Raw genomic sequence first — 13,917 nt, 5'->3', positions numbered from 1 at the left:
AAGGTAGTTTTGCATAAAGAAGTAATCTCACCATTTTTCAATACTAACATACCCTGAGTATTGTAGAGAAATAGCTCAAGTGGCATGAAACACAAATCTTCCTTTCCATCTTGAAGTTAAAATGTGAAAACACAAAATAATTAAATTACACAAAAATATAACAAAATATGAATACACAAACACCTACTAAACATAAGCGCATAAAACACAGCACTACATTTTTGTCAAACAAAATAAGGGCAAAACATCAATTAGATGAGGTAATTGGGACATGGAATGAGTTATAGCCAACAATGATGACCTGTAAGAATGTAAGAAGAGAATTGAAAATTTCTAGAAAAATGAAGGATGGATTCATGGATTCAATTTTTACTTTTTCGTGTGTGTGTGTGTGTGTGTGTGTGTGTGTGTGCATGCACACACATGCACACAGACTTGCTATAAGGTCTCTTGATGTCCCTGGATTATGTTACTTTCCTTATTACCAGCCAACCTATTGTACAGATATCATCAGTAATTTTAAATAAAAAAACAGAAATGTTAGTACCAATTCCATTAAAGAAACAGATTTCTGGGGCATGCCAATATCAACTTAACTATGAAGAACTCTTAAATGCTTGTTGATGTCAGTAAAAAAGGTAATTTTATTTTCACCACCACTATACAAAATGAATATTCTAAATATATATATGGAATTTAAGGTTTACTGACACACTTCTGGAAAAACAAGTTCATTTTCTTTCTTCCAATAACAAAATATCTCTCCATATTCAATTAGAGTTCGCATCATGTAACTACCTATTTACAGTTGCTTATTTTATTTATGACTACAGATCTTAGTATATTAAATGTTTCAAATTTATTTTTAAATGTTCTGGATGAAAACAAATATCCTTCACACTTGAGCTTCCTCCAAAGTAAGAAAATTACTACAACAGGAACCTTCCGCTTTGTTTATAAACAGAAATTATTCATCATAAGTCCACAACAATTACATAGTTATCAGTAGTTATGATATCATATATTTCTTATGCCTTTATTCTTTGTTCAAGTGCAAAATACAAAATCATTTCTTGTTAAATTTTAGTCAGAAGCTGATCAGACTAGCATGACAAAGTTTATCAGAAACAGTAACATTCATAATTTGTTCTGTATAATTAACATTACGCATGTATCATTTCAAAATAAACAATGAATAAGCATATTCTGACTTTTTGGAAATATTATTCACACCATTTTGGAATACAAAACGGGTGCTGTCTATGAACACTTTTATAATTACACACTATCTCAAGCATTGAAGTTACATATTAATAAAAGCTTTGTTTACATGCAATGAAAGCAACCTAGAGTCCTTAAAGCAGGATAAATGAATCTCACATTGCTGAAGTCAGTTATATATACTTCATACCTTGATACAGAACTTGGCAATAAATATATGAAAACAGTTTCCACAACAAACACAATGTTTGGCATACTACTGAAAAACAACCGGGCAGTTTGCCATATTTTAGAATTGAAACAGGCACTTCTTGTTCTTAGTAATTTTACAATTATTAGATATTTTTTTCCAACTAAGATTAGAGGTCTGATATTTATATTTCAATTAAAATTGATCAATAAAACAGTTTTTCTGTATATAAAGTTTAAAAGAAACAGTTTTCACACATCTTTCTTCTTCTGTTATCTGAAAACTATTTATTCATTCTATAAAACAATAAATTATTCCAACTTAATTTTATCCTTCATTAAACAGTGTAAATAATATTTTTACAATGCTCACTTTGAATTTAAATGATATTGATGTAATTATAAAAAAAAACTTTCCATACTGACAAATCACCTTTATAATACAGAAGCATGAGTTTTCCTTTTGGAAAATCATCCAAATCATTTTACAATATATTTTATCTTCACTAATCTATTATTTTGCTTTCTTTCTGTGTAATGCACTTCACTAGTCAAACATCCTCAGTTAAGTATCATGTTCATTAAAAATCATTATCATAACCATTAAAAATAACAAATCATAGTAATTGATTTTATGAAATCTGTTTTTATCCTTTTAGGTACAGTGCCTCAATGTTTTGTTATTATAACCATATTTTTAAAGTTATGCAAAAATAACCTTTACATTTTGTTTTTATCTTGACATGGCATCTTATTGTAAATTCAAAGTTCAATTTTTTTAGTACAAGTCAACATCTTCCAACATCAAACCAATAAAAACATCTGGTGCAGGTTAGGAAAAAGGTTCTCCACTGCTCACCTTGGACACAAAAACTGGAAAAGGATCTTACATTCCAAGGACCCACATCATCATGGGTACATGTCCATCACAACTAACACCAGTAGCCTCCGAGAACAGACAGACATCAGGATGATGTTGAAGCAAATAGCAATGTGGCAGTTCAACTCCAATTCAGAACCAAATGTCACTAAATGAATCATCCCATATACACTAGGAAAAGGGTACCTAAGAGACTCGCATGTGAGTGCAACGTGACTGGACCAACGTCAGTAACCCTCGGTAACTAACATCTTGGTGATGGCAAAAGGGAGAGTGATTAACTGCTGAGATGATATGCATTTTGATAGAAACCATCCAGTCTATAACCACATCTGCAGTAGAAAGAATTTCTATACACATCTGCAATGACAGAACATCACCACTTTACTTTCAATTGAGTGGAACCGAGTAAACTTAGGAGGAAGCCTCCATGATCTACCAGCCCAGCAGCTAGAAGTTAGTAAGTGGTAACGATTCCCAAAAGGAACAAAGCACGAGAGACAGTGCAATGAGTGACCATGAAACTATTCTGAAAGTTAAATCATTCCTAACTCAATCAGCAGTACAGGTATGAAGCAATTCCCCTCTGTTCTACTCATATTAGTCCATGAGTTTACATTCCAGGACAAACATATTTATAATGCAAAATATCCCAAGAGAAAACCTGCAAGCAGTCTTGAGGGCCATCCTATCTCTATGGTGGGTGTTACCAGCCTAAATAGTCATATAATACAAGTTTAATAATAAGTATACTTGGTCAATCAACACTTGCCACACAGCAGGACCTGTATATACGAGAAATTTTCCTCTAAAGAAGAAAAAGAGCACCTACCCACTCGTAGAAAAACTGTGGAGCTCAAAATAGGAATGGTAGATAGACAGTAACATACAGAGCAGGAAACTTGCCAAACTATGATAGAACCAAGCAGCCAGGTACATGGGATGATAAAAGAATGAATGGGAAAAGACTTTAAATAGATGACCATCATCAGGAAACAGGGAAGAATAAACCAGGTAATTCAATCCATAAGAGCAACAATAGTAGGATCACAGGAAAGGGGATGGTACCTTCAAACAGATAGGAAAGGGAGAGCCTAGACAGAATCTAAGAGAATCAGATCAGGATGATGATAAAGATGAGAGAAAAAAAAAAAAAGAGGGAAAAGGGAATGATCATAAAAATGCCCTCATATGCAGCCAATGTTGAGAATAACATAGGTCCTTTGAGACAACATGCTAGAGACATCCACATGTCAAAATAAGGAGGAAAAAAAGGGTCTGAGGAAAAATGATACAAGGAAAGGAATGAAATAGGTTCAAAAACAGTAGGTGTAAGGGTATGAATGATGACTTGGAATCTCAAAATTCAAAGAAGGAAGAGCAGTAGGAAATGACATAGCAAGGATGGTAGGAATAAAAACAGTAAAATTTTGTGAAACAAAGTAACTGAGAAGGCCATGCAATTACCAGCATTCGTGAATACTGAAAGCTCCCTTGTCAAAAACAATCAGGTAATGAAGGAAGGCAAATGCAGGAGAGTACGATAGAACAGAGGATAGCCATGGCAAGAAAACCAGTGATAGACATACCACTTACATTGGTAAACTCACCTTGAAAAAGGGCAAACAGAATGAGAAATCATGAAAGGAATCCCAAACGAGGTTACATTGATCTTGTAAAGCCCACTGAAGGGGTTGCATGTGGGCTCAACAAAGGGGAATGAAAACCTCCACAAAAGTCCACATTCCCAAAAGAGAGGGAACCTCTCACACAGTTAAACAAGATATTGAGTGGGGGAGAAAAGAAAGAAAAAAAAAAAGACTTCTCCAACTTGGCCAGCCAAGCTACCAGTACAGTCTCCCAAAGAAGAAACTGAATATGAGAAGATATGGCATGTGAAGGAGCAAGAAACAACCAGTCATCCAAGTCATGATGGAACCAAAGGTCCCTAGAATGAAGAAGAAAGGAAAAGGCTTTGACCATATATTAAAAAAAAATTTAGAGAACTGAAGCCAAGCAACCAAAAGATCCCAGAAGTAGTAGATACAACCCTAATGGTAAAAAAGAGGAAAATGTCAAGATGATGGGGAGATGGGAATGTAGAGGTAAGCATCCAAGACATCCAACTTCATCTAACAAAGACCAGGAAGAAAGACCAAAGAGATAAACAGTAGGACTCCATGGTGAATCAAGTAAGATATAAGAAGCAGTTCAAAGAAGAGACATGGATGAAGGGAAAGGGAGGATATGAATAAATAGAAATCATGCTGGAGATGGGTTCCCAAGGAAGGGGAAGGATATGGGATAAGGGGAGAGAGAAGAAAGGAACTACAATGAAGAATGAGCCCTTCAAAAAAACCCCTCAGAATCTAAGGGTCTGTGATAAAGGAATCACAAACAGTAGCAAAGTGCAAAAACTTGGTCCCACTGGTCCCCCACCCCACAATCAATGTGGTTTCCAAAACCATTCACAAACAAACCACCAGTTAATCTCAGAGACCCATGTAACAGGCACTAGTACATTAGGAGGAGGATAAACGGGAAGGCAGCAAGAAATAGGAACGAAAGAGGGAAAATAGCATGATGCAAATATGGGAAAAACTATCCAACAGGATGGAGAGAACCAAACACTGGCCCAAAAATGTGACACCCAAAAGGAAAGAGGAAGATAAAAATAAATGTAATGCATGTGATTTATTAACTTTAGAATATAAGAAAGAGGCCTGAGCACAGTCACTGGAGCTAAGCATGACCATGTTGCACAGGAAGGGGAAGTAAACAGGTTGTGGAAATCCATGTCCTTGTGTTCGGGTACCACCTAACAAGTCACAAGAAGAGCACCTGCAGATAGATCAGGAGACTGCATGAAAATATCAAACTCCTAGAAAACATAGCAAATATCTTTTGTCAACAATTGTGGAACCAAAACCACAAAAGCCATTTTTTTTCTTTGCAATAGTAAAGTGAAAATTTGAATGCACCTTAATTAAAGAGTAGAAAAAGTCCAAACACAGAACTCCAAAGTATCATGTATTGAAATAAAACACATAATGCTGCATACAAACTAAAATTTCAGACTACAAGTGTAACAAAAACTAAATTCCAATAAAAGAAACAAGGAATTGATTAAAAAGTCTGTAAAGTACAAGTATAAAATTTCTTAACACCACGAGTGCCACATGAGAAATGATTTGGAGCTAAGTCCAACAGAGGGAGTCAGCTATGCTGGGAACTGTGTCACACTCCCATTGGTTTTCTCATGCTCATTGCCATGCTATAACACAGCTGCCTCAAATAAAAACATGCAAGGGTGGTTGAGAATTTCAAGGCTACTGGCAAGTACAAACTTCACATATAGATAGCAGTACAAATAGAGACAAGTACAAACTTCACATATAGATAGCAGTACAAATAGAGAAAACTTCATTCTGGGTGGAGGCAAGATATCATATCAGAAGTGATTTTTTTTACATAATTGTTATATAATAGTACACAACCAAAATGCATGAAGACTGATCCATGTTTTGATGTGTAATATTACTGTTGAATATTAATTTGTCAACACCCAATTGGTTTTAATGCAATATAATTTGGTGCCACATAACTTAATCACAATCATAATTAAAGCAATGTCAAAAAAAACAAACTAATCCAAGTAACTGTTTCCATTTATTTCTATTTTTGATTATTCCAAATATCCAAATAATCAGTATATGATCATTGTGATTTTGCATCATTTATGAATTTATTTTCCTCAAGAAGACAAATTTCTGTGTAGAAAAGATGGCACAAAAGTAATCTATTATTTGATTCACTACACCAATTACAGTAAACTGGTTGTGCAGAGTTCATAGCTTATCAGTACTGCTTAGAAGAGTAATGTAAACAAACTGAAATCTTCATGTAGTGATTTCGTGTTAACAGATTTTTTTCAGCTTAATCACCAAGTGTCACAACTCATGAAAACAAACATATTTAAAATTAGTGTTTACAGTTATTACAAGTTTCAATTTTTCAAACTATCCAAGTCTCAGATGAGAATAGCTTATTGTACAAGTTTAACCAGTTAACAAAGTAAACTAATTTCTCAATTCTAGAGACAGCTGTTAAATATTACTAGTCTAAGAGCAATTTTTAAATTCTAGATTCACAGTAACATCAGACAACCATTTAAAAGTTCAGAAAAATAGCTATAAATACTTTTACAATTCACATGTTAGTTTCAGTAAATTATTGAAATAATACTTACGAAACTCTACTTATAATAATCAAACAGAAGAGAAAATTTCAAATCTTTAACACAATGATGTTATATTAGTAACAATTTGAAAAATCAGAAAGATTTTCATGTGAATAAATCAAAAATATTATATCAATAGTATACAATGTTATTTGACATAAGATTAATTTATCTTCCCTAGTACATAGTCAAATCCTCAAAATCTTTGACTTATTCATTTGTAACACTTTAATGAAGTGTATAATTTACAATCAAAGACAGTGGTTTCATTATTTCTCTCTCTACCAAAAAATCTGCTTTTTCCAGGTCTACATATCCACACATGACATTGTTTTTTCTACTTTTCACCATTTCAACTTCATGGTGTAGTAAAATGTTACATTTTAATTTACAAAAGAATATTTGATATAAACTATCACCATATATAATAAATCAAATAATTATCTGATAAAAATTGTCTAGAATGACTGATTATAATAAGATATACCAGTAAATGAAATACCAAAATTTAAAATTTTTTTAGATGTTATTCACGATTTCACAAGGGAAAAAATCTTGCCTTCCTAAACGTAATTCTTTGAAGATATTAAATGAGTTTTCTGAAGTTATTTGGCAAGATGCCACAAAAAAAAACGTGTTAAAAAAAGGTTGTTATACCTGTAGGTATGAAGGATAGGTTGACTCACGGGTTAGAGAACTAGCCAGGTGGAAGGAAGCAGGAGGTGGTTACAAATGGAATTCAGTCAAACTGGATTAATTTCATGAGTGAGGTACCTAAGGGCATGACCTGGGAGAAGGGTGGCACAACTAGTGCAAATCAACAGGCTCAAGCAAATATTTTCCACAGATACAATATTGAACAGTCCTCCTTCTCCTCTCTGAGGAAAAGCAATATTTTATATGCTTGTACTGCTTTCCAGCAAGTCTTGGCAGGTGAAAAAAATATACACAATTGACAGGATGAAGGACCCAAAAACAGAGAAAGTACCATGACCCAGAAGTTTTCTCTCAGGCCCTGTCTTAGGGCTCATTGTTAGGATTTGTTCTTTACAATTTACATAAATGACATATAAAGGAATGGTCAATAAAGTACTTAAATTTCTTGATGACATTAAGGTCTTGGGTATTGCTGGTTCTGATGAGGATGATGATGCTTTACATAAGAATTTGAATTATTTGGTGAGTTGGTAGAACAAATGCCACATTTTTTTTTTTATTATAAAGGTGATGTGGGATATCAATTTGAAGTATAAGCATAATTTTTTTATGCAAATAACCTTAACAGTGTTAGGGAAGAAAAAGATCTTGATGTTCTGTTTGATCAGTCTCTTAAGCCATCAAAGTAATGTGCAGTTGATAGTGACATGGCAAATATGATAAGTTTATTTTCTCCTACAGCTTGAACACTTGTACACTGTCATAAATTGTAAGCGTGCATTAAAAATAATGTTATGTTAAACACTAAATAGAGGTCTAAAGAGGTTACAATGTCATTGTACAGCTCACTGGTTGGCCACATTTGGAGTGTTATGTTTGGTTTCGGACTACTCATCTTAACTGAAAAAAAGACATTAAGTTGTCGGTAAAGTTTCAGAAAAAGGCATCGAGGATGATACTTATGATGAAAATGTTATCATAAAGAGAATAGGTTAAGATTTTAAACTTTTCCTTTGTAAAACAAGGTGAGTTTTAGGGAACCTGATTAAGATGTTCCAATATTGTTATTGGAGATGACAGGGTTGATGCATTACCTTTTTCTTTTTTTTTTACATACAATGGTAAGACTATAAAACACACAAAACTTGGCAGAGAAGAAGTCATCTTCAACTAAGACAGGTTTATTTTTCTAACAGACTGGTTGGCATCTGGAATGGATTGCCTTTAGATGTGTTAGATGAGTTAATTTAAGGGAAAACCTGACAAATGTCTGAATAAGGGCTAGCTTTAAATTTTCTTTTCTTTTTTAAAAGGTCCAGTTAAGTGGACAAAACAACTAGCTGAACCCAAAAGTCCCTTGTTGTCCTTTAATATTAAGTAGCTTAATTTGTGTGAATGCACAAGTTATAAGCCTTTTTAAGTTTTAGATAATTATTTAATTTCCTTTAACATTTTGACCCTCAGTAAGGAGATGGAGGAATTACTGCCTCAGACCCACAGTCATCAGGGGGCTTGTACAAAAGCTTACCAAACTGCCTTTCAGAGTGCATTAAACACTGCCACGAAAAAAGGCTCTGAAAGTTGCATTTTATATTCAACTGATATTATGGAAACCCATGTGTATGTGATTACTCCAAAGCCTAGAATAACTCTTGGTGGTCATGAGCACACTCCATGATTTCTCCAAGTTTCTCAGTTATGTGATCACCCTCAATGCAAGGGCATGTCAACTAGGGTGGAGATAGACCCCTCCCATCTCAGTTAATGTCTTTTAAAATTGTTTACTCTGTATTTTCATATTTGTAAATTCAGAAAGAAAATACAGATATAGAGCTTGCTTACTTGGGGATAATGGTTTTCATACAAGACTCAAAACTCAAAAACTTTAGAATAGTAAAGTATTTAAAAGAAAGAGTTTCAGGTCTCATTTGAAAACTATTTAAACTTTTGCATGTGATCCTATGTGCAAACTTCTCAATCAGAATTGCTTGGAGTTAAGTTAGAGATACCTTTCAGAGACACTGTACAATTAGACAAAGAAAACAGATTAGGAACAAAAATCAAGGAAACAAAACAAAGAAATGGATAATTAAAGTAAATTCTATTTGGGAAGGAGATAAGAATAAAGCTGAGTTTACAAAGTTTCATAGTAATTCTAAGTTAAAGATACAGGGGCAAGTTCAGTTAGCCCTGAAAAGTACCACTACTAGATTTGAACCCTTGTCTGCTTACAATGAGGAAAGAGATGATCAAAAAGAGGTATAAAATCAGGGTTCAATGAATTCTAGATACAGCTGTAGTAGAAAGTTTAAACTAGAGTTTGGTAATAAAGTACAGGAAATTAATATTAACTTCTCATCTGCACTAACAACCTACATAAGAGTGAAATTTATAATCATCCAGGTAATGAATATAACTCACACAACACAGCAACAGTTAGAGAGTAGCTTACAGAACATAATGACAGTTAGCTGCAGGTACCAAAAGGCATTTTCTTGTTACACTGTATGTATAAACAACTAATGATGGAAGTTGCAAATAAAAAGAGATAATTTTAAAAATTATAGAAAGCTTTGAAATTGAGGAACAAAAGCAGGTTTGTTGTCTTTTGGGTGAGTTACTTTCCAATATCAAAGACTTAAGTAAAATATTATCAAGTTTATGCTTAAAAATTACTGCAACAGATGGGATGATTGAACCTAGAAAAAAGTTCTCTGCATGATGGTGTATTATAATTGATAGAATAAAAAACAAGGAAAATGCAAAGATAATAAAATAAAAAATAGTAAATAAATTACTACCACAGTGACTTAAAGGTGATATTAAGCCTACTTTTATTTACTAACTTCTATTGATAATGGTGGGTTCCACTTCAGTATGCCAAGTAGCTAAGTGTTTGAGAAAGCTTTAAATAAATTCATTAAAATAGTTTAAACTTTCAAACTGGTGAAGAAAGTTTGGGATACTGAAAAGAGGCAAAACGTTATTAATGGGATCTAGTTAAATTGGACCCTTCTTACTAGTGGAGTATTTCATGAGTCAGTAGTTTTTCTTATTTATATTAATAATATTGATATAGTCAAAATATGTGAAGCCTACAGATAACATTAAATTCTGAGGTATTTCCAGTTATATATATATATATTGAGATTTTTTAAGTACTACCAACAGAATGACTTAGATCAAATAACAGTCCAAAATAACAGTCTTTGTGTTATCATAATATAAATCGTACAATTTTAGAATGAATTTCTAGAGATCTGAATTACAAACCATAAAAGGTAATTATATCTTTCTAGAAATCACAATAGTTCAGCCTCATCTGAAATAGCATGTGCAATTTTAACCTCTTCATTCACAAAGGGTTATTGACTTTCGGAAATGGTTCAGAGTTGGGCCATTAAGATGATTCAAGGAATGACAGTATTAACTTACACAAATAGGTTTGGATTTCTCATTTTTTCTTAGTATAAAACAACAAAAAAGGGGTAAGAACTAATCTTATTAAAGTATAAATCACTATCAGAAATCAACAGAGCAAAGGACTGTGATTTCTTTGTGTGATGTTGTACAGTTAATATACAAAAAGGAGATAAATTAACAACTGTAATAAAATAATGTCTAATAATATAGTGTTAATAAATCCTTACCCTAATTCTGATCTGTAATGACTTAACTACAATTGATAAAAATTACACCCAAAGTTCAACTTCATCTAGCACATACTGTGACAGTTGTTAGTTATGCAATTTCACAAGATAAACATTTCAGAAACTACTATAAGTGATATGCCCCAGCCAACTTGAATGGCCCTGGTACTGAGCAAAATTTGGCACTATTGTTGGATATAAAAGGTAAAGTTTGATTGGCATATTATTACACATTCTTCTTCATTTATGATGATTGGCTTATAAAATAAGTTGCTGTCAGCAATTGTGGAGGCCAGAAATAATCTCCTAAAAATAAAAGGTTGTTTAAAAACCTGTTTCTCCAAGAGGAGGGTGTGTGTAGAGACAGTCTTCAAAAACTATATAATCTTTCGTTGTCCATATGTTATGTAAAGCTACAATCAAGTGTTTAGATAACTAAAGTCCAAAGACAATTTATATTGAATAAGCAAATTATCAAGCTGTTTGTTTATCTTATTTGTTTCAGGAGCAATACACCATCCAGGAAATAGTGATAAGACACACTACTAATTTAGCACACAATTTAAATAGTTTGAAAACAAAAGGCTTGAAATTCGAGTTGATTTTAATGGATGCCATAAAAATTAAGATCTTGGTCCAAGTTTTAAAACATTTAAGGATTTGGAAAGTTTTTTTTGTGTTTGTCCATAATACTATTGAAAGAAATATTATATTAGGGATAACAGGTAAAAGATTAGAAACTCTAGATTCAAATTAGTTTTTTTAAAGGAATCTAGTTATATACTGTTTGATTAACCAAATATGTGGTTAGTTTAAAATATTTGCTGGATATATGAAAGTAACTTATGATCTGATCCTTTTTTTTTTAAGTTTATTCACAAGTTTCTGACACCTTAACTTTGTCATATTCCTTAACCTGTCAATAATCTTATGAAAATAATCACAAAACACACATTTACAATATGATAATGTATAAAAAACATCTGTCAAAACATTTCACGATGTTATTTTCTTTAGGCAACTTTTTAACATCAACAAGAGCTCGTTACAGAAATCATATAGAGGCTGCTATTTGAATAAACAATTAGTTTGTAAGTAAACACTTCAAGCTAGACCTTTCATATTGCAGGTTTGGTGCAGTACAAATCCGCATGAAACAAACGTTTCACTAATTTATCTTCTCAAAATTAACTAAACATTAAAAATTTATATAAGTTATAACTAATAGTGTATAATAATTCACCTACCTTTGCTTCAGAATATAGGCCAATCCTTTTCAACAGTAAACTGAAGGAAATTGGGTCCTACCTATACACGTTTCTTGAATCTTAAATTCTAAATCTACATTAACTCAAGTTACGACACACTAAGTTCGTTGAATTTAAAAATTAAACTTATTACAATTTTACACTAAGTTAAATCTCAACATTGTTTAAGTCATAGCAGACACAAGTATTACTATCAGTAATAGTAAACTATTGGTCAAAACTTCAGACCCATTCATTATCACATGTTGGATTTCAAATGCCTTCTAAACCTTTATCAATAGTAAATATAAGCCAAAAACTGAGAAACTACTGCAATACTGATATTAATACTATAACTAATGATCACGAAATCTCCTCAACAATTCAATAATACATCTAACATATTTAAATTTTAGTAATACAAGGAAAAGAGCATTAAACGCAGTTAACGGTCCCTAGTGGATATATTACGTACTATTTAGAAAGATTGAGGCCATTCGTGTCGATGACCAGAAAGGTGTTTAAGCCAAATTAATAATTTATTCTCACTACTATAATAGCTTTTTTTTTTTGCTTTGTGTTTCAATGAAAACCAGATTGGTTAGGAGAATAAGCTATAAAAGATTGGTCTAATACAACAAAATCCTACGATCAATGAAAAGGTTACTTTCCTTATGTGTCTGTTTTTCTGTATCTTGCATTTATCAAATACAGTTCCAGTTAATATTTTGAAATAATATTTGATTTTATTAAAGCATATATTCAAAAGTATTCGGTAATAACTTGAACTTTGTATTCGTAGATCTGTTTCATTCAATGCGTAAAGGGGCATTTTCCCAGGATCCACCGCCAACAGGGTCCCACCTCACTCGCAAGAAAAAGGGTATAAGAAAACTCCGATCTATTTAAATCACTGTTCTGGCGTATTTATCAATTGGCATCAAACGACAACTTTATATCGTCCCCCATAATTATGTTTTTAATTTCTTTTCATGCTGTAAATAACAATCGGCGCAAAATGGGTCTCATTTCTTGTAAAAAATAAATTAATGATGTTTAATCAACATGCAGTATATATATTTCTCTTTCGTTTTCTAATTCTTTTGTTTGTTTTTTATTTTGAATTTCGTGCAAAGCTACTCGAGGGCTATCTGCGCTAACCGTCCCTAATTTAGCAGTATAAGACTAGATGGAAAGCAACTAGTCATCACCACCCACCGCCAACTCTTGAGCTACTTAAACCAACGAATAGTGGAATTGACCGTAACATTATACACGCCCCTACGGCTGAAAGGGCGAGCATGTTTGGTGTGACACGGGCGCGCACCCGCGACCCTCAGATTACGAGTGGCATGCCTTAACTCATCTGGCCATGCCAGGCATAATTCTTTTGTCTCGGATCCTAGTTGTGTAATAAATACGTAATAAGTAAAAACTCTTCATCGTGAGGAAGCTTTCGATTAGAGCGGAAAAAAAAGTTAGAGCTGAAGGAAAGAACTGTTAAATTATCGCAAATTAGTTGTTTTTGGCACTTGGAAGTAGATCTTTTGCACAACGTGATATCTCTGGATTTGAAGGTGATACAACTGAATCTGTTGTTGAGCCTCTCCCTGAAATTTTTGTTACATCAAGTGAGACAAATGGAGTGAACATCAAAGTGGAGCAGCCAGGTTTCATGCTGAACATTGGTATGTGTCTCAACTTGTCTATTGTGGAAACGCAGAAGTATTGGGCCAAGAAACGAAGTGTGTTAGCACGCAGAACACTCGAAAACTATGAAATTGTAGATTTATCACATCAGTCAAGAATGGGCATGGATGCACTATGAACATA

At 33.0% G+C, this 13,917-nt stretch overlaps 1 protein-coding gene across 6 annotated transcripts in view; it reads right to left on the bottom strand.

The window, feature by feature from the left end:
- LOC143248800 (microtubule-associated serine/threonine-protein kinase 3-like) overlaps nt 1-12,529 on the bottom strand; it is a 117,214-nt gene extending 104,685 nt beyond the window's left edge. For 4 of the 6 annotated variants that reach the window (XM_076497547.1, XM_076497551.1, XM_076497550.1 and 1 more), the window contains exon 1: nt 12,085-12,529. The gene's annotated coding sequence lies outside the window, so the exon portion shown is untranslated. Of the gene's footprint in view, nt 1-2,269; nt 5,284-12,084 lie in introns of those variants that run through there. The other 2 variants (XM_076497548.1, XM_076497549.1) reach the window with 2 other exon arrangements.
- Between the last annotated feature and the right edge of the window lie 1,388 nt (nt 12,530-13,917).

Source organism: Tachypleus tridentatus, chromosome 4 (assembly GCF_004210375.1).
Source record: "Tachypleus tridentatus isolate NWPU-2018 chromosome 4, ASM421037v1, whole genome shotgun sequence".
NCBI classification, from domain to species: Eukaryota; Metazoa; Arthropoda; class Merostomata; order Xiphosura; family Limulidae; genus Tachypleus; species Tachypleus tridentatus.
The sequence above is the reverse complement of the archived record's forward strand: the minus strand, read 5'-3'. Positions and strand labels throughout refer to the sequence as shown.